The sequence below is a fragment of the Marmota marmota genome, unplaced genomic scaffold, assembly GCF_001458135.2.
Source record: "Marmota marmota marmota unplaced genomic scaffold, marMar, whole genome shotgun sequence".
Lineage (NCBI taxonomy): Eukaryota > Metazoa > Chordata > Mammalia > Rodentia > Sciuridae > Marmota > Marmota marmota.
In genome coordinates, this window is record NW_025999913.1 from 20,539,205 (window position 1) to 20,561,052 (window position 21,848).

The following is a 21,848-nucleotide window of genomic DNA, read 5'->3' on the forward strand; positions in this document are numbered from 1 at the left end:
TCACCCTTGTATTATTTTCCCCTTTCCCCTCACTTCCTCTTGTATGTACTTTTGTATAACCCTGAAGGTCTCCTTCCATTTCCATGCAATTTCCCTTCTCTCTCCCTTTCCCTCCCACCTCTCATCCCTATTTAATGTTAATCTTCTTCTCACACTCTTCTTCCCTACTCTGTTCTTAGTTACTCTCCTTATATCAAAGAAGACATTTGGCATTTGTTTTTTAGGGATTGGCTAGCTTCACTTAGCATAATCTGCTCTAATGCCATCCATTTCCCTGCAAATTCTATGATTTTGTCATTTTTTAATGCAGAGTAATACTCCATTGTGTATAAATGCCACATTTTTTTTTACAGGATGCTTTTTTCAATATCTATTTTATTATTGCCTTTTCCCACATCGTAAAGTTCTATTTTATTTTTTGAGCTCATACAAACCTACGTTGTTTTTCTGATCAGTTTTATTTTTTGACTGAGGAGTTTTTAAACATTGCAATGGAGATTTCACCTAGGTAAAGCTACAAGGCCTTTACTATTGTCTTATGTGTTGTATGTTATGTGTGCACACTTCTGTTTTGTGTTGTATGTCTGTATGTGTGTATTTCCATATTTCATATATTTCATATATGAGGAGCACTCATGAAAAAATGGATCCGAATTTTTTTTATTCAAGTGATTTAAATGGTTTAATTTAAATTAGGTAAACAGCTGTTAAGGATTGTTTTTAAAGGAGGTTAACAGATCTGTTTGTTTACTTTCACCTTTCCTTTTCATTATATTTATAATGTCTCTTTAGCATCATTGCCAGAATTCCTATCTTCATCCAAGTGCCGGTGAAGACAAAGATAAAACCAAACTACAGCTTCTATGATAGCTATCACAGTATACTATATAAACTGATGCATCAATGAATATAACTCAACAAGTAATGCTCAATCAAGGAGTTGATTTACTTTGGGAGGAAATGGACATATTGATAGATTCCTCCGCTTTGAACTGCTTTCAGAATTTGCCTGGACTATGTATCACTTGTATGCATTGTGAACTATCATTTGGTGCAGTGAATTGTGGTAGTGCTGGCATATCTTTGCTGATGGTGTCACCGGTGATGCAATTTTTCCAAAGGAGCCGTCAATTGGCTTGGTGCCGTGGCATTTCTGTATCCTCCTCCCTTCTGCTAGTGATGGTCTAAAATTTGGGGGCCAACAGAGGTGAGGCAAAGAACCTCACCCCCCCACTGGCACCAAGGCCAAATTTGGGGGCCAACAGAGGTGAGGCAAAGAACCTCACCCCGCCCCCCCCACTGGTGCATAGGCCTATCCACAAGTATGGCTGTATGCTGGACCAGTAGTCAGTGACGGGTATGACCCAATTGCAGTGGTATCAACCTAAGACAGGAGGCTGATGCCTAGAGGTCAGTTCATCCCATGATGGGTAAGAACCATATGTTGAATTGGACAACCTACCAGGCACGGTCCCTAAGCCACATTGCTTGTTGTTTAATTAATCAGAAGGGGGAGATGCTGAGAGCCACAGCTAAGTAGGTATGACACATGGCAATTTCCTTGTCAGCCTACCCCATGTTGCTTAGAGGAAGGACTCTCTGTTGTGGACCCAGGTCATTTGCAGTGACATTGCATGAGAAAGGTGACCCTGCTCAAGGACCAGGGTGGATCCAGGTTTAGGGAGGATCCTGCTGGATTAGGGTGGGTCCAGGTTTGGGGTGTATCCTGTTGGGAATAGGGAGTATCCTGCTCCTTGGGTTTAGGGCAGTTCCAGGTTTAAGGTGTATCCTGCTGGGAATAGGGCGTATCCTGCTGCCTCCAGGCACCTGCTCCTTGAGTTTCCATTGACTTCTCGTGGGATTCAGAGGGTTTTTGGGATGCAGAGCCTGGTGGAGGTGTGGATTTTCCCCAGAACGTACGTGTAGAGTGTCGGTGACAGTTCGGGAATAAAGAATTGCTGTTTAAATCTACAAGGCTATGAGTGGCTCGTGATTTTGTGCCCAGCCAGACTGCGGCAGCCTTATTATCTTTAATGCTAATATTATGGCCATACTAGAGAATCTAAAAGTGACACAATGGTTTCCCTGACCTTTAATACTAATTGATATCCATACTAGAGCATTAAATGCAATATGATAGTTGCCATGTGGCAATTAATATGTTATTCATACTATGGCATCTTATATTAATATAATATCTGTATTGTGGCCTTTAACACTCATATAATAGGCATACTGCTATCTAAAACTGATTTAATATTTGCCCTGTGACCTTTAATACTAATATAGTCTCCATAATAACATCTATGCTGCCCTGTTGTCTTTAATATTATATTTACTACTAGAGCATCTAAAAGTAATGTAATAACTAAGCTTTGCCCTTTTATACTAATGTCAAATCTATACCTGTTATGGTTTAGATATGAAATTCCCCAAAATCCCTTGTGTATGACAATGGAAGAAAGTTGAGATATCAAAGGATTTGGTTATGCGAGCCTTAACCTAAATAGTGCATTAACTCACACATTGGGATTAAGTGGTTTTTAATCAGAGACTGTTAACTTAGGATGGGTGTTAATTAGGGTGTGGCTGGAAAGCTGGGTCACTGGAGACATTCCTTTGAGGCTTATATTTTTGTCTTTGGTGAGAAGAAATTCTTTCTTCTTCTATTTGCCATGTCCTGAGCAGCTTTTCTCTTCCACACCCTTTGGCCATGGTGTTTTGCCTTATCTTAGGCCAAGAACAATGCAGTTGGCCATATTTGGACTCACCTCTGAAACTATGAACACCCAATAAACTTTTCCTTCTCTAAAACTTTTCTTGTCAGGTCTTTTGGTCACAGTGGCAGAAAAAGCTAACTAAAACAGAAAGTGGTACCTAGAGTGGGTTCATTGCTGTAAATAACAGCACTTGGTCACATGGGGTTCAGAAGTCTTTGAAGCTGTTTTTTGAGGGAAGAAATTTTGAAAAGTTTAGAGATGCAAGCTGGAGTTTTAGAATGTTGTAGGTGGAGCTTAATGGGGTGGTCTGGTGGGACCCCACAAGTCCATAATGCTGATAGGAGTATAGACAGTAAAGATTGGACTCATGAGGTTTCAGGAGACAAGAACTGTATTGTAAATAGGATGAGAGGCCATTTTTGTTCAATTCTTGCTAAGAAGTTGTGTATATTTTGCTTTGTTCTGAGACTTTCTGGGAGGCTGGGTTTAAAAGTGATAGTGTAAATAATCTGGTGGTGGAAATTTCAAGGCAGAACAACATTCAGGCAGTGGCATAAATATTGCTGGCAACTTTTGGCCAAGTTTACTGTGATAATCAGGATCATAAATCAGAGGAGAAAGATTTAAATAACTTACAGTTTTACCAGAAAAGTGTGAGGCAAACTGAGACTAAGGAAGTTGTGGTTGTTAAAGTAATTACAACTACCAAAGAGATGCTAAATACTTTACCCAGAGACAACAGGAAAGTTGGTTTGAGGGCATCTCAGGAATTGGCAAGACTATCCCCATCCTATTTGCACAAGGCGGCCTAGGAAGTTGTTTCACCATGCTTAGTGGATCAGGCACTTAGAGGCTGCTGCAGCCATGGTCTCAGGAGGCTTGGCTACAGCTTGAGATGGTGGGAACCTTGGCATCAACCATGTGGTGCTGGCTCTGTAGGATTGAAAGATGCTGGAGTTAGGGGGTCATGGAAGCTTCCATGGAGATGTCAAAGGAAAACCTGGGAAACCAGGCAAAGTGTAACAAGGTTGGAGTCACTGCAGGTAGTCCTTGAGAGGTTGATGAATGAAGAAGTGAGAAGGAAGCTGAAGCTGCAGTGAAGACCTCTGAGATTAAGAGATGCCAGTATCATGGAACATCCACCAAGGAAAGCTCAAGGAATTGAGCAGAGACAAGCCAAGAAAAGGCCATGTAGACTGCTACTAACAAAACCATAGGAGTTGAGCCACACAAATCCTTTGAATAGAACATCACAATGCCATATGTCTCAGATGCTGAATGTGGAAATACAGGTCTTGCTTGCCCAGCTGGATTTCAGTCTTGCTTTTGTCCCATCCCTTCTCTCTATGCCCCTATTTCTCCCTTGTGGAATGGAAATGTTTACTTTGTGCCGTTTTATATTAGATATATGTATATATTGATTTTTAAGGGGTTCACACTGTGATTTTGTTTTGAGTCTCAGAAGAGACTTTGGAATTGGACTTTTGGAGAATGCTGGAACTGTTAAGAACATCTAGACTCTTGACAATAGACTCATTGTATTTTGCATTGTGAGATGGGCATGAACTTTTGAGTGCTGGGACAGAATATTATGGTTTAGATATGAGGTGTCACTTAAAATGTCATGTGTAAGAAAATGCAAGAAAGTTTAGACATGAAATGATTGGGTTATGAGATCCTAAACCCAATCAGTCCATTAATCCACTGATAGGGTTTAAGTGGGTAGAAACTGTAGTCAGATAGTGTGTGACTGAAGGAGGTGGTTCACTGGTATCATTCTTTTGGGGTGTATTTGTTCCTTATGAGAAGAGCTCTGTATCTGCTTCCTGTTTGCCAAATTCTGAGCTGCTTTCCTCCTCTGCAGCAATGGAGTTGACCTTTTGTGGGCTGAAAACTTGGAAACTGTGAGTGCCAAATAAAATTTTCATTCTCTAAAAATGTTCTTGTCAGGACTTTGAGACACAATGGTGAAAATGCTTATTAAAATAATACTAAAGTATCTAGAAATAATATAATAGTGGTCTTTTGGCCCTTTGTACTAATATAATATCCATAGTATAGCATCTAAAATTAATTTAATACTATTATGATATCAATACTATAGCATCCCAAACTAATATAATACCTGCACTATGTCCTTTAATACTGTGATGATATTCATAATATAGCGACTACAACTAATATAATAACTGCCCTATGGCTTTTAATATTAATATGATATCAGTCATGTGGCCTCTAAAAGTGAAATAACAGATGACTTGTGGTCTTTTAATACTAATGTTATCATCTGTACTATGGAAACAAAACTGTTATAATAACTTCCCTGTAAACTTTAATATGATATCCATATTATGGCATCTAAAACTGATATAAGTAACTAAAATGGGTATTTAATATTAATATTATACCATACTGTGGCTCTAAAACTAATATAAAAGCTCCATCATGGCCTTGAATATTAATATGATATCCATCCTATAGCATCTGAAACTAAATATAATAACTGTCCTGTGGCTTTTAATACTACCATGATATTTGTATTATAACATCCAAAATTAATATAATACTTGCCCAGTATCGTTAGTACTAATATGATATCCATAAAATTTCACCTAAAATTAATATAATATATGCCTTATGGCCTTTAACACTAATATGATATTCATAAGTTCTTGGATATTAATATAACATCAATACTATGACACAAAATGAATATAATAGCTGCCCTGTTATATTTAATATTAATATAACATCTATATAGTATCTATAAGACTAATATAGTAGCTTCCATGTGGCTTTTAATATTAAAATAATATCTTTACTCTCATATCTAAAACTGATAGAAAAGCAGCCCATGGCCTTTAATACTAATAAAATATCAACACTCTAGCAATTAAAATCAGCATAATAATTTCCTAGTGTCTTTAATAATACCATGATATCTATACTAGAGCATCCAAAACTGATGTAAGAGCTGTCTTGTGTGGGCTTTAATGCTAATATGATATTCTTACTATAATATTTAAAACAGATATAATATTTGCCCTTGTCTTTTAATACTAATATTTTATCCACATTATTAGGTAATACTGATAAAGTAGCTTCATTGTGGCCTTTAATACTAATATCATGTCTACATTATAGCATGTAAAACTGATATAATGGCTGCTCCATGACCTTTAATACTAACATTATCCATATGATAGCACTGAAAATTTATATACTAGCTTCCTGTAGATTTAGTATTAATATTTTATCCTCACTAAAACATCTCAAATTAATGTAATAGGTTCCCTGAGGACTTTAGTACTAATAAAATATTCTTACTATAGCATTACAATCTAATGTAATAACTGCCTTGTGGCCTTTAATTCTAATATGATATGCATATTATAGCACCAAAAATTAACCTAATAGTTGCCATAAAGCTTTTAATAATAAAGTAATGACCATATTATAGCATCTGAAATGAATATAATAGCTGCCCTGTCTTCTTTAATACTGTTATATCCATCCTAAAACATCTAAAACTGACATAATCATTGCCCTGTGGCCTTTAATACTAATATGATATCCATAAAATAGCATCTAAAAGTACTATAATAGCTGCAATGTGGCCTTTGTTACTAATGTAAAATCCATAGTATTACATCTGAACTAAGTTTTTGTAGCTATTAATATTAATAAAATAAATATAGTGTGGCCCCTAGTATTAATACAATGGCTGTCATGTTACCTTCAATATTAATATATATCCATAGTATAGCATCAAAAGCTAATATATAATGGCTGATCTGTGGCCTTTAGTACTAATATGATATCTGTAAAATAGCATCAAAAATTAACAAAATATTTGGGGCTGGGGATGTGGCTCAAGCGGTAGCGCGCTGGTGTGGCATGCGTGCGGCCCGGGTTCTATCCTCCTCCTCCGTACCACATACAAACAAAGATGTTGTGTCCGCCGAGAACTAAAAAAAAAAAAATTAACAAAATACCTGCTTCATTGCCTTGCCTTAAGTAATATGATACCCAAACTATAGCATCTGAAACTGATATAATAGTTGCCCTATAACATTTAATATTAGTATGATATTTGCACTAGAGATCATCAAAATCTAATATCTGCCATCTGATCTTTAATACTAATTTCTGTACTATAGCATCTAAAATTAATAAAATAGTTTCCTATGGTTATTAATATAATATCAATATTGTGGCCTCTAAATCTGAAGTAATAGCTGCCCTGTGGTCTTTTGACACTAATATTCATAATATAGCATCTAAAACTAATATAATAGCTGACCTATGCAGTTTAATATTAATATTATAGTATACTATCATCTCTAAAACTTATATAATTGCTCTACTGTGGCTTTTATTCTTAATACAATGTTAATCCTATAGCATCTAAAACTAATATAAAAGCTGCTCTATGGCATTTAGTATTCATATGTTATTAATAATATAAAAATAAAGCTAATGTAATTGCTCACTATGGCCTTTAGTGCTTATATGATATCCATACAATAGCATCTAAAATAATATGATAAATCCCCTGTGGACTTTAATACTATAATGTTATACATACTGTGTCATCTAAAAATAACATAATAGTAGTACCAGGGTTTTTAATACTAATGTAATATCCATACTCTTATCATCTTAGAGTAATAAAATAGCTGTCCTGAGGCCTTTAGTACTAATATAATATCCATATTATAGCATTTAAAACTAATATTAAACTAATATTATAGTTGTTCTGTGGCTTCTGATCCTAATATAATATGCATACATATATTTAGCTGCCCTTAACAGTAATATAATATTTATATAATAGCATCTAAAATAAATATAATGGCTGCTCTTTGGCCTTTAAATGTGATGTAGTATCAGTTCTATAGCATGTAAAACTAATTTAATAGCTGTTCTATGTCTTTAATACTCAATAATATCCATACTATAGCATGCAAAATTAATATAATAGCTTCCCTGTGGCCTTTAATGTTAATATAAATCCTTGTCATAGCTTTAAAAACTAATGTCATAGCCAATGTAGCCTTTTGTGGTAAAATGATATTCATATTCTATGATCTCGAGCTATAATATAATTACCCTGAATTTTCAATACTAAAGCAATATCCTTATTATAGCATCTTAAACTCATATAATAGATGACCCCAAGAACTTTAGTATTAATTTAACATCTTAAACTAAATAACATCTTAAAATATCCTGTGGCTTTTAATATTAATATGACATCTATATTAATGAATTAAAAACTAATATAATAGATACTCAGTGGCTTCAGTACTAATTGATATTTATTCATAGCACTAAAATTAATATAAAGCCTTCCTGTTGGTCATTAATATTAATGCAATATCCACACAACTGTATCTACACTAATATAATATCTACTCTGGGGCCTTTAATATTAGAATAAATGTTCATACTATAGTGTCTCAAACTGATACAGTAATAGTCCATTGGTTTTGAATACCAATGTAATATGCATGATAAATGAGCAAATATGAATATAATACCTGCCTGTGACCATCAACATTAGTGTAATATGCTTACTACTACAACTGACACTAATATAATATCTGCCCTGTGGCCCTTATTATTAATGCAAAATCCATACTATAACATATTTTAAATTTTTAAAATATTTTCCTTCATTGTAGATGAACACAATACATTTATTTATTTTATTTTTTTATTTTTTTTATGTGGTACTGAGGATCAAACCCAGTGCCTCACATGTGCTAAGCAAGTGCTCTACCACTGAGCTACAAACCAGCCTCCATACTATTATATCTTAAACTAATAAAATAGCTTTCTTGTGGCCTTTAATATTACTAATATATTAATATACATACATACATACATACATACATACACACACTGTGACTTCTAATAAGTATAGAATAACTGATCTGTGGACTTCTATGTTAATATCATATCCATACACAAATATAATAGGTCTATTCTGGCCCTCAATATTAATCTAGACTTCTTACTACAGTAGCATACTACCTGCTCTGTGCCCTTAGAACTAATATGGCATCCATTAAAGTAGCACCTAAATCTTATGTAATATCTACTATGTAACCTTTAATACTAATGTAGCATATAAAACTAATATAATAGCTGCCCTGGGGCCTATAATAATAATATATCAATACTATAGCATCTAAAACTAAAAGAACAGCTGCCTTATGGCCTTTAGTACTCATATGATATTCATATTATGCCATATAAAACTGATGTGATAGCTGCCTGTAGCATTGAATGCTGATATGATATTCATATAAGAACATCAAAAACTGATATAATAGCTTCCTTGTGGGCTTAATGCTAATGTAATATCCATACGATTGCCTCTAAAACTGAAATGATAGCTGCCTTGTGTCCTTTTAATACTAATCTAGTATCCATACTGTAGCATCTGAAGCTGATATAATAGGTGCTCTCTGGCCTTGATAAGTAATATATCTATAATTATAGCATCAAAAATTAACATAATAGCTGCCCTGTGGCATTAATACTAACATTATATTTATGTTGTAGCATATAAAACTGATATAAGAGCTTTGCTGTGTCCTTTTATATTAATATGATATCCATAGTGTGGCATCTAACACAAATATAATAGCTGTTCAGTTGCCTTAAATACCAGTATAGTATCAATACTGTGGCATCTTGGCATCTGGAACTAGTAAAATAGCTGCCATATAGCCTTAAAGACTATTATGTTATCCATATTATAGCTTCTATAGCTAATATATTTTCTGTTCTGTGGCCTTTAATATTAATATGATATCCATATTACAGCCTCTAAAACCAATGTAATAAATGGCCTGTGGCCATCTGACCCTAATATTAATATAGAATCTATACTTTAGCCATAAAACTAAAATAACAACTGCCCTGTAGCATGTAATATTAATATAATATGCTTTATTTGTTCTATAAAACTAACATAGTAGCTACCACATGGACTTTAATATTAATATAATATGCACATTGTGGTCTATAATCTAATATAGTGACTGTCCTATGGCCTTTAGTACTAATATGATATTCATACCATAGTGTCCACAACTAATATCATAGCTTTCCTGTGAGATTTACAATTTATATAATATAGGTATTATAGATTTTAAAACTAATGTAACAGGTGCCCTGTGACCTTTAATTTTAACCTAATTATCCATACTATAGAATCTAAAACTAATATGATACCTGCCCTGTGATATTTAATACCAACATGATATCTATACAATAGCACTAAAATTGATATATTAGTGCACTGTGGCTTTTAACATTAATATAACATCTTTAGTAGAGCATATAATACTGATATAATAGCTGCCCTGTGAACTTTCATGTTAATATGATATAGATACTATATCAACTAAAACTAATTGAATCACTGACCTATTGCCTTTATTATTAACATAATATCCAAACTGTGGCCTAGAAAACTAATATAATACATTTCCTATGGACTTAATTAACATTAACATGATATCCATATTAACATTAATGTGATATCCATCCACAGTGTGGCCTCCAGAACCAATGTAATTGCTTCAAGATTGCTTTCATGCTAATATGATGCCCGTAAGATAGCATCTACAACTAATACAATAGCTGTGCTGAGGTCTTGGCATGAATGTGATATTAATATTATGGCATCTGAAATGAATATAATATTTGGCCTATGGCAAGTAATACTAATACAATATTTATTACATAGTATCTAAAGCTAATATAATAGTTAATCCTGTGGCATTTAATAATAGTTTGATATCCTGCTAGAACATCTAAAACTAAATAATAGCTGCACTTTTTCTTTTATTTGTACTATCCATAGTGTAGCATCTGATACTAATATATTAATATTAATGTAAAATTCTTATTTAGTATCTAACATTAATATAATATCTGTACTATGGCTTTTAAAATGAATATGATATTAGTATCATAAATAGATATTATAGCATCTAAAACTAATATGTATACTATATCATCTACAACTGATATAACATTTGTCCAAGGGCCTTTAATATTAATATATTATCCATACTAGAGCATATACAACTAATGTATATGCTATGGCTTGTTATTATATCCATAGTATAGTATCAAAACCTGAGATCATAGATGCCCTGTGGCTTTTAATTCTAATGTAATATCCATTCATAGCATCTAAAATGAATGTAATAGCTGATCTGTGGCCTTATTATTAATATGATATCTATAGTGAGACATGTAATACCAATATAATAGTTGTCTTATTGTCTTAATACTACCATATTATCCAAATGTAGCATGTGAAACTAATAAAATAGCTCTACTGGGGTGCTAAATATCAATCTTATGTCCATAGTGTAGAATCTGTTACTAATAGATTAGTTGCCCTATAGCCTTTAATATTATTATAATGTCCATACTACACTTTCTAACTTATATAATAGCTTCCCTGTCACTTTTTATGTTACTGAAATATCCATAATATTGCATCTAAAACTAATTTAATATCTTCCCTGTGGCCTTTAGTTTTAATATTTTATCCACACTATATCATCCAAAATTAATATAATAGCTGTACTGTGGCCTTCAATATTAATACTATAGCCATTCCTTAATCTCTAAAACTAATATAATAATTTGTATGTGACCTTTAATATTAACATAATATCCATACTTTTTCTCTAAAACTAATATAATAGCTGCCATGTGACTTTAATGTTAATATAATATCTATACTATGGCTTATAAACTAATATAATGGCTGCTTTTAATACTAATGTAATATCCATAATATAGAATAAAAAGCTAATGTAATAGCTGACCTGTGGCCTTTAATATTAACATAATGTCCATACTTTGACCTCTAAAACTAACATAATATCTGCCATGTAGCCTTTAATATTAATAGAATATATAACCTATGACATATAAATTTATATAATGGCTGCCCTGTGGCCTTTAATACTAATATGATATCCACATGATAACATCCAAAACTAACCAAATAGCTGCCCTCTTTTTTTTACTCCGCTTTTTCATTACTGTGACTAAAAGCACAATTGTAGAAGAGAAAATGTTCATTTGGAGGCTCATGGGTTCAGAGTTCTCAGTCCATAGACAGCTGGATCCATTCCTTGGTGTTCAGGATGAGGCAGGACATAATGGTGGAAGAGTATGGTGCAGGGAAGCAGCTCTCATTATGATAAGAAACTAGAAAGACAGAGAGATATTTCCACTTGACAGATACAAATATATCCCCAAAGACAGGTTTTCAATGCCCCACCATCTTCAGCCACAAAATTCCTTGCACCAATTTCAAATTAACCCACCTGCCTTCAGTTACAACTTAATTAATCCCATCAGGTGATTAATTTACTGATTGGGTTAAGAGTCTTAAAATCCAATCTCTGAAACTTCTTGCATTGTCTTACACATGAATACCTCACATCTAAACCATAACATTCTGCCCCTGGTCCCCCAAATCTCACACTCATCTGACAATGCAAAATAAATTTAGTTCATTCCAAAGAGTCCCCATAGTTTCAACAGTTTCAATCCTGCTCAAAGTTCAAGTCCAAAGTCAAGGCAACCTTGCATTTTGAGCTCTCATAAAATTAAGAGCAATTTACAAGTATCCAATATATAATGGTACAGAGCAAACATTTCCATTCAGAAAAATAGGGGCATATAAAGAAGCGATAAGAACAAAGCAAGACTGAAATCCAGCTGGGAAAACAGGTTCTGTAGTTCTGTGGCTGGCATCTGAAGCACATGGCATCATGATGTTCTCTCCAAAGGGCTTGTGTAAATCTGCCCCCGTGGTCTTGTTGTTTGCAGTCAAGTGGCTTTCTGTTGGCTTGTCTCTGCTTGGTTCCTGCATCTTTCCTAGGATGACGTTCCACATTACTGGCATTTCTTAATCTGGGGTCTCAACTGCAGCTTTGACTTCCTCCACACACATCCACACTTTGCCATCTCAGGGGATGCCTGCATGGACTCCAACCCTGTTGCACTTTGCCTAACCTCCTAGGCCTTCATTTGACATCTTGGTGGAAACCTCCATGACCTCCTAACTCCAGCATCCTGCATTCCTGCAGAACAAGCACCATGTGGTTTTGCCAATGTCTGTTGCCATCCCAAGCAGTAAGTGGTAAAGCCTCCAGAAACTCTGGCTGCAGCAGCCTCTAAGTGTCTGGTGGTGAACATGTTGAAAAAACTTCCTAGGCTCCCTTGTGCAAGAAGGATTCCCCTCAAGAGAATTTTCACTTTTACTCCCTTGAGCCTGAGTTAGGTGTGGTCTTGCCAGCTCCTGAGATGCTCTCAAGCCATCTTTCTTATAGTCTCTGGGCAAAGTCTTCAGCATTTCTATAGTAAGGGTAAAGTCTTTAAAAACTGAAACTTCTTTAGTCCCAGTTTTACTCCCACCTTTCAAGTCCATATTTTTCAAATCTATTCTGCTTTCTGCTTCTGAATATCACAATAAACCTGGCTAAAAGCCACCAACAATACCCATGCCACTTCCTGAATGCTATGCTGCCTAGACATTTCTTCTGCCAGGTTAAGATGCCCATCACTTTTAAAATCAGCCTCACAGAAAGTCTCAGGACATAAGCAAAATGCAAACAACTTCTCAGCCAGAACATAACATTAATGGCCTCTAGTCCACTTACCAATAGTATCCTTCTCTGAACCCTCTTAAGCCCTGTCTTCACTGTCCATGGTTCCATTGGTATTCTGGTCTCCTGAGCTCCCCCCAGAGTTGGCCATTAAGTTCTACCTACAACAGTCTAAAACATTTCTAGTTTGCACTGTTGAGCATTTCAAAATTCCTTGCACCAATTTCAAAAAAGCTCCAAAAGCTTCTGAACCACGTGATCAGGTTAGTCACAGTAATTACTCCACTTCTTGGTACTAATTTATTTTAATCAATTTTTTTCTGCTATGACTAAAAGAGCCAACTAGCACAATTATAGAGGAGAGAAGGTTATTTGGAGGCTCATGGTTTCAGAGGTCTCAGTCCACAGACTGCTGGTTCTATTCCTTGGGGCACAAGGTGAAGCAGGACATCATGGTGGAAGAGTGTGGTGAAGGGAAACAGTTCTCATGATGATCAGAAAGGAGCTAGCTAACTAGCTAGCTAGACCTCCACTTGCCAGATACAAATATATACCTCAAAGGCTTACCCCCAATGCCCTGACACCTCCAATCACAGCCCACCTGCCTCCAGTTACCACTCAATTAATCCAACCACATGATTAATTTACTGATTGGGTGAAGGCTCTTATATCCCAATAATTTCTTCTCTGAACCTTTTGCATGTGTCACACATGAACTTTGGGAGATACCTCATATCTGAACCATAACACCTGTGGTGATTATAATTAAAATATTATCCTATTATAGATTCTAAAACTTATATAGGTGCTGCCCTAAGGCCTTTAATACTAACATAATCTCTATTCTATATAGTCCACCACTAATATAATAGCTACACTATGGCCTTTAATGATAATATAATATCCATACTATAATGTCCATATTATAGCTTCTAAAACGAATACAATTCCTGCCCTTTAATACTAATAGATCTCCATGCTATACAGTCTAAAACTAATATAATAGCTGCTCTGTGACATTGTATACTAATGATATCTGTAGCATCTAAAAGTAATAAAATTAATAAAATGTGACTAGTTCCTCTTATCTAACATTCATCTAAATATAACTAAGTGACTCTCTTGTGGTCTTTAATGATAATGTGATATCCATACTATAGCATCTAAAACAGAAGAGCTGTTCTATGGCCTTTAATACTAATATAATATGCATTCTAAAGATAATAGAATAACTGCATTTTGGCCTATAATATTGTAAATATATCCATAGCACATCTTCTAAAACTAGTATAATAACTGCCCTGTGACTTTTAATGCTAATATTATATGCATACTATTGCATGTAAAGCTAATATAATAGCTGTGCTATGGCCTTTGATATCAATGTAATATCAATACTATAGCATATTAAACTAATATAGTAGCTGCCCTGTAGCATTATTATTAATGTGATAGCTATACTGCAGCATTGAATTCTAATATAATGGCTGAGTTGTGAACTTTAATATTAATAAAGTATCCATAATACAGCACTTAAATAAATATAATAGCTGCCTTTCAGCCTTTAATGTTGATGTAATTTTCATGCTATAGCATCATATAGAAATATATTAACTTTCTTGTAATCTTTCATACTAATGATATCCAATATATAATATCTAAAATATAATAGTTGCCCTGTGGTTTAAAAATGTTATAGTATCAATAATATAGAATCTAAAATTTATATAATAGCTGGCATGTGGCCTGTATATTTGTATGATATCCATACTATATCATCTGATACTAAAGGAATAGTTGCCTTGTAGTCTTTTACAATAATATGATATTCATACTATAGCCTCCCAATCTAACAGAATAGCTATCCTGTGGCCTTTACTACCAATGCAATATACATATGGTCTTATGTTATCTAACTTAATAATATTAATCTAATATATATTCTCTGTGTCCTTTAATATTAAAGTAATATCCATATATAGCGTCTTAGACTAATATATGTCCCTGGGCTTCTAATACTAACCCAATGTCCATACTACAGTATAATAGCTGACCTGTGCTCTTAATACTACTGTGATATTCATATTATAGGCTCTAAGACTGATATAATAGCTGCCCAGTGGCCTTTAATATTGATGTACTATCTATACTATATACTATATATGACAGGCAGGGGCCACCACCCCTGGAAAGAGCCCACTATTTTACATACAAGAGTGCAGGCTCCTACTCTCCTATGCCAAGAGGCCTTTCCAGAGAACAAGCCATGCCCAGACCAGGAGCTCTGGGAAGCCTGAGGATCTGGCCGATCCCCTTGCAGATCCCAACAAGCTCCACCGTGTGTCCTCTTCTGTCCCCTGGAAAGCACAACTCTGGGGGAATTATCAAACCCTCTGCCCAATTCCAGCATTTAAAATTGGTCAGCAGTTTGAAGCTCAGCACTCAATTGAGCCATTTTGTGCCATCAGGAGACTTCCTGTTTCTCTGCCTGGAAAACACTAGAAGCCCCTTAAAGATCAAAAGCGTGTTTTTGTTATTTGTCAATCATGCACATAGCCAAAATAGTGGTAGGAAAAGTTTACATTTGAAAAAATACTGGCTGACTCATTTTCCCCCTCCAATAATGTGCCATAGAAGATTTTTTAATATTCTTTTTAATTGTGCATGGACATAATATCTTTGTTTTAATTTTTTAATATTAATTTTTTAGTTATAGTTGGACACAATACCTTTATTTCACTATTTTTATGTAGTGCTGAGGATTGAACCCAGGGTCCCGCACAAGCGAGACGAGTGCTCTACCACTGAGCCACAGCCACAGTCCGTCACAAATTTTTACGAGGCCCTGGACCAACAGAAACAGATTTTCAGCTGGGTGCGGTGGTGCACACCTATAATCCTACTGCTCAGGAGGCTGAGGCAGGAGGATCACGAGATGGAGGCCAGCCTCAGCAACTTAGAAAGACCCTTAGCAACTTTAGCAAGACTTTGGCTCTAAATAAAATACAAAAAAAGGGATGTAACTCAGTGGCTAACCCTAACCCTAACCTAACCCTAACCCTAACCTAACCCTAACCCTAACCCCTAACCCTAACCCTAACCCCTAACCCTAACCCTAAACCCTAACCCTAACCCTAACCCTAACCCCTAACCCCAAACCCTAACCCTGACCCCGACCCTGACCCTGATCCTGAACCTGAACCTGAACCTGACCCTGAAACTGACCCTGACCCTGACCCTGACCCTAACCCTAACCCTATCCCAGTTACTATGGAGGCTAAGACAGGAGGATCACAAATTTGAAGCCCACCTGAGCAATTTAGCAAGACCCTGATTCAAAGTAGAATTTATTAAAGGGCTGGGGATATATATAGCTTAGTGCACATTTTTACAACTCTGGGTTCAATCCCCAATGCCAAAAAATTCTCCAGGCCAGACATCTGATCAATGACAACCAAGTCAACCTCCCCAAAATAATTAAACTAAACCTGCTCTTTGTTCAGCTCACAATACTAATATGTCTAATTTCTTCTTCTACAAATTCACATGATAACCCTTTAAATAAAATGAAAAGTGTATGCACTTTTCTAATAAATCCAACAAATACAAGATATATTCAACTCTGTCCTAAAAGCCACCATATAAGCACATAGGGGCACTGATGTTAGGATAAAATGTAATCGTGGCACTTCCCACATGACATAACCCTAAGTACTAATAAAAATATAATCTTAAAAGAAATTCAAATTTCTAAAATCAAAAGCATGTTAGTACATTTATTTAGTTTTTTATACATTTGTAAATGGACAGCATGCCTTTATTTGTTTCATTTTTTATGTGGTGCTAAACAAATGAAGGATCGAACCTAGTGCCTCACACATGCTAGGCAAGTGCTGTGCCACTGAGCTACAGCCCCGGCCCATGTTAATACATTTTTAAATGATATTTTGAACAGAGATGAAACACTTAACAGAAGAGTTCTCCAACAAGAATTCCTGACAACATATAAAGCATCATGCTCATCAGAGGCCCATCCCTTGCTTGCAGTGAACAAGGGAAACTAACTTTCTGATGAATATAAAACTTTAATAAAACATAGAAATTCTTACTAAATTTGAAAAGTAAAAAAGAAAATTTCTGTTTAAAATTTTATTTTTAGTATATGTATCCATATTGCAAAAAAGCAGCTACTTATTTGTCTCTTACATATTGTAATGATTTGAATCCTGAGGAAATTTCATCCATAGTAGTTTTAGGTATCATACAATATCAACAGTTGGCACAAAAAATATCACCATTCTACTTTTATCTTCTAAAACTGATTTAAAATTTTGCTTACAATAATTTTATCCAAATTTGGAAGAAGCATTGTGGTGTGTGTGTAAATGTGTAAATATATAATCTTTTTAAACAATACCTGTGGATACCTCTGACACTTGGGTCCTGTCACAGACATTGTGTGTCATGCTGGGATAGAACCCAGGACTTCTCATGTGCTAAACAAGTGCTGTGCCACTAAGCTGCACATGTAGCCCCAAAGATGTCCTAATAAGCAGAAATTAATTAAAATCATTTAAGATTATCACGAGAATTTTCAAACAATAAATCCTCTCAATCTAAAACAAAGTAAGCTAAAAGTATATTTTTTAAATATTGCTGATGAAAAATAGCAAAAGTTCACAGGATTAAGAATTTTGTAGAAAACTAGAAAGAGGAGAAATTAAAAATTGAACAAGAGGCTATAGCTCAGTGGCAGAGTGCTTGCCTAGCATGTGTGAGGCACTGAGTTTGAGCTTTAGCAACACATAAAAAATAAATAAAAGGCACGTTGTTCATCTACAACTACCAAAAATGTTTTTTTTTTAAGTTGGACAACTTCTACTGCGCAGAACTAGAAACCCAGAGGACATGGGGGATTTCCTAGTAAATACAGACATTGCAACATGACTCTAAAATAAGAAAACTGTAAATCTATCAATTAGCATAGAAAAGCTTGGACTAGTGCTTAGAGATCTCCCTCTGGGCAAGAGCCCAGGATTACCAGGACTCATGGTTGAGTGTCACCTGACCTTTAACAAATTCTAATTTCAAATGTTCATGATCTAGAGAAAAGAAAAAAGAGAAAGAAGTAAGTTTCCTAAATTCATTTTATGGTATATGGAAGCCTGATATGGTTAAGGTATTTCATCCAATGAAGGATGTCAATGTTTATACAACAGGCATAATTTTGTGCACCACTGCAAACACACTGCAAATTACAGCAAGAAAGCCTGCTCCTCCTAGCCTAGTGGGTGGCAGTCTTAAGGAAGAGTGTGGAGCAGAGTCTGGAGGAGGGTGGGGGGGCAGGGTCTGGAGGGACAACCGGTAGCAATGACAGCCTTGGTGGTTAGTTAGAGAGCCAATCTCAAGCCTTCTATCGGAAAAAAAACAGGCTGAAGCAGGGCCTGTATCCAGCCTGATCCATTATCCACCCACTGAATGAGGCTCCAGCAGCCACCCTGAATCCAGGGAAAGCAGTTCCTCCACTGCCAGCCACAACCACCTGCTCTGTACTGGCTGCCTAGAAGTCCTGCAAGTGTCAAGTATTCATTACATATGCTAAAAGAGGAAAGTAGCCAGGCATGATGGTCCACGACTGTAATTTAGCCAGATTATGTAAAAAAAAAAAAAAACAGGGGCAGGTGGAGAAGAAATGCATTGTATTATAAATCCCATTTCCTTTTATTCTAACTTTATCTTTGTCATCATTTTAATGTTCATGGGCAATGAACTACTTGGCAGAAGCTGTAGAGCACTTGAAAACTAAAATATAAGATGCTGTTTGTTATAGATCAATCAATCAAAGATAAAGGATTTCTAAAATGAAGACATAAGTCAGTAGAAAAGCTAGATTAGACTCATAGAAACTTGACTCTCCAACATATTGGTATGGGCACTAATTTCCTTAACAAGAAACAAGTTCAAAAATAAAATCAGGAATCAAAGTGATATGGCTTCAAATTAAAAAGTTTCTGCACAGCAAAGGAAGCAGAAGCATGAAAAGAGAGCTAAGAATGGGAGAAAATCTTTGCCAGTTACTCTTCTAACAGGGGATTAATATCAAGACTATATAAAGAACTCAAAATACTTATCACCAAAAAAATTAATCACTCAATCAAAAATAGGAAAAAAGAACTAAACAGACATTTCTCAAAAGAAGAAGTACAGATGGCTAAGAAATATATAGGGGAAAATCAATCAACATCCCTAGCAATCAGGGGTATGCAAAGCAAACTTCGTTGATGTTTCATCTCACTCCAGTTAGAATGATAAACATCAAGAATATGAATAATAAATGCTAGGGAGGATATGGGGAAAATGTTCACTCACACATTGTTGGTGGGACTATAAACTAGTGCAGCCACTCTAGAAAGCAGAATGGCAATTCCTCAAAAAACTAGAGCATGTAACCCAGAGATTCTACTCCTTGGTATTTATCCAAAAGAACTAAAAATTAGCATCCTATAGTGATACAGGCACATCAATTTTATAGCAGCACAATTCATAATAGACAAGTCATGGAAAAAGCCCATGTGCCCATCAACAGAATGGATAAAAATGTGGTGCTTTCCTCAGATGTAAACACAATGGTGTTTTATTCAGATGTAAAGAAGAGATTATGGCATCTGCTGGTAAATGAATGGAAATGGAAAACATCATGCTAAGTGAAATAAACCAGACTCAAGTGAAGGGTTGAACGTTTCACTTAGGATGTAAAATCTAGAGAGAAATAAGGAAATATAAGGAAAGGATCCCATTAAAATAGACAGATGGTCAATGGACTAGAGGAAGGGGATTGACAGGGAGGGTGGAGGAAAGAGAAAGTAGAAATACTGGGGATGGAATGGAGCAAATTATATTTCATGCATGTATGCCTACATCAAAAAGGACCTCACTGTTACATATAACTAAAATGCATAAATAAAAACATTTTTTAAAGAGGAAAGATAGCCAGGCATGGTGGCACACACATATAATCCCAGCAGCTCTGGAGGTTAAGGCAGGAGAATCATGAGTTCAAATCCAGCCTCAGCAAAAGCAAGGCACTAAGCAACTCACTGAGACCCTGTTCTGAAATAAAATACAAAATAGAGTTGGGGATGTGGCTCCAGTGGTTGAGTGCCCCTGATGAATCCCTGATACCGCCCTACAAAAAAGAAAAAAAAGGAAAATATATAGACACTTTCAACTAAACTGTGATTTTTATCATCCAAAACAAAATGTGGTTGACTTTAGTTCCATGAAAGATGAGAAATAAAATTTTAATAAATTCTGACTTTGTTAGGAATAATATGTTTAGGCTTAAATAACTTAGTGGGCTTAACATATACAATTTTTAATATTTTCCTACTTTAACATTGCAAAAAAAATGAAACAGGCTGGGGTTGAGGCTGAATGGTAAAGCACTTGCCTAGCATATGTGAGGCACTGGGTTCAATCCTCAGTACCCCTACAAAAATAAATAAATAAAACAAAGTTATTGTGTCCATCTACAACTAAAAATATTTTTTTTAAAAAGGGGGAAAACATTAAAACATTAAGGAAGGAGATGGGGTTGTGGCTCAGTGGTAGAGCACTTGCCTGGCACATGTGAGGCATTGGGTTCAATCCTCAGCACCACAATAAATAAAATAAAGGCATTGTGTCCATCTGCAACTAAAAAATATATTTTTTAAATATTAAAAAAACCTTAAGAAAAAAAAATGGAGTACACTAAGGCTCCATCTTTTTGGGCTCAGGACCCTCCTTCAATGTTCCTCCTTCCTACAAGTCAAGTTCCTCAGAAAACACCCAGGCTGGCCATATTATGATGATGAGGGTCACAGCCTCAAGGAAGGGGCCCTTCTATAAGGTGAGCCTTGCTGAAAGAGGAAAGAATAAGCTCACAGCCAGGCTCCCCTCAGCTCTCAGGCCCAGGTTGGGGACTTTCTAGTCACCTTCCCCAAATTTTCCTCATCTACCACTGGTCCACCCAGAAGATTCTGAGGCCTCTCCCTGAGGCTGCTCTAAGGAGAAGGAAGCTCCATGCATCCCCCAAGCTAGGCATCAGCCCAAGGCTGCTCTGAGGAGAAGGGAGTTCCTGGTATCCCTAGAGACATGACCCATGAGTATCCCCAAGCCAAGAGTCTGGCTAAGGCTGCTCTAAGGAGAAAAAAATCTCTGGGCATCATAGACATAAACCACAATGTGCCCAAGTCAGGAATCTCCCTCAGGCTGCTCTGAGAAGGGAGCTCTAGGCATCCATTAGAATATGCAAGCCAGGCATCTCCCTCAGGCTGCTCTGAAGAGAAGAAAACCCTAGGTGTCCCTAGAGACATGACCTACAAGTGTCCCCAAGGCAGGCATCTCCCTCAGGCTGCTGTGAGGATAAGGGAGCTCCTGGTGTCCCTAGAGACATTACCCACAAGGGTCCCCAAGCCAGGCATCTCAC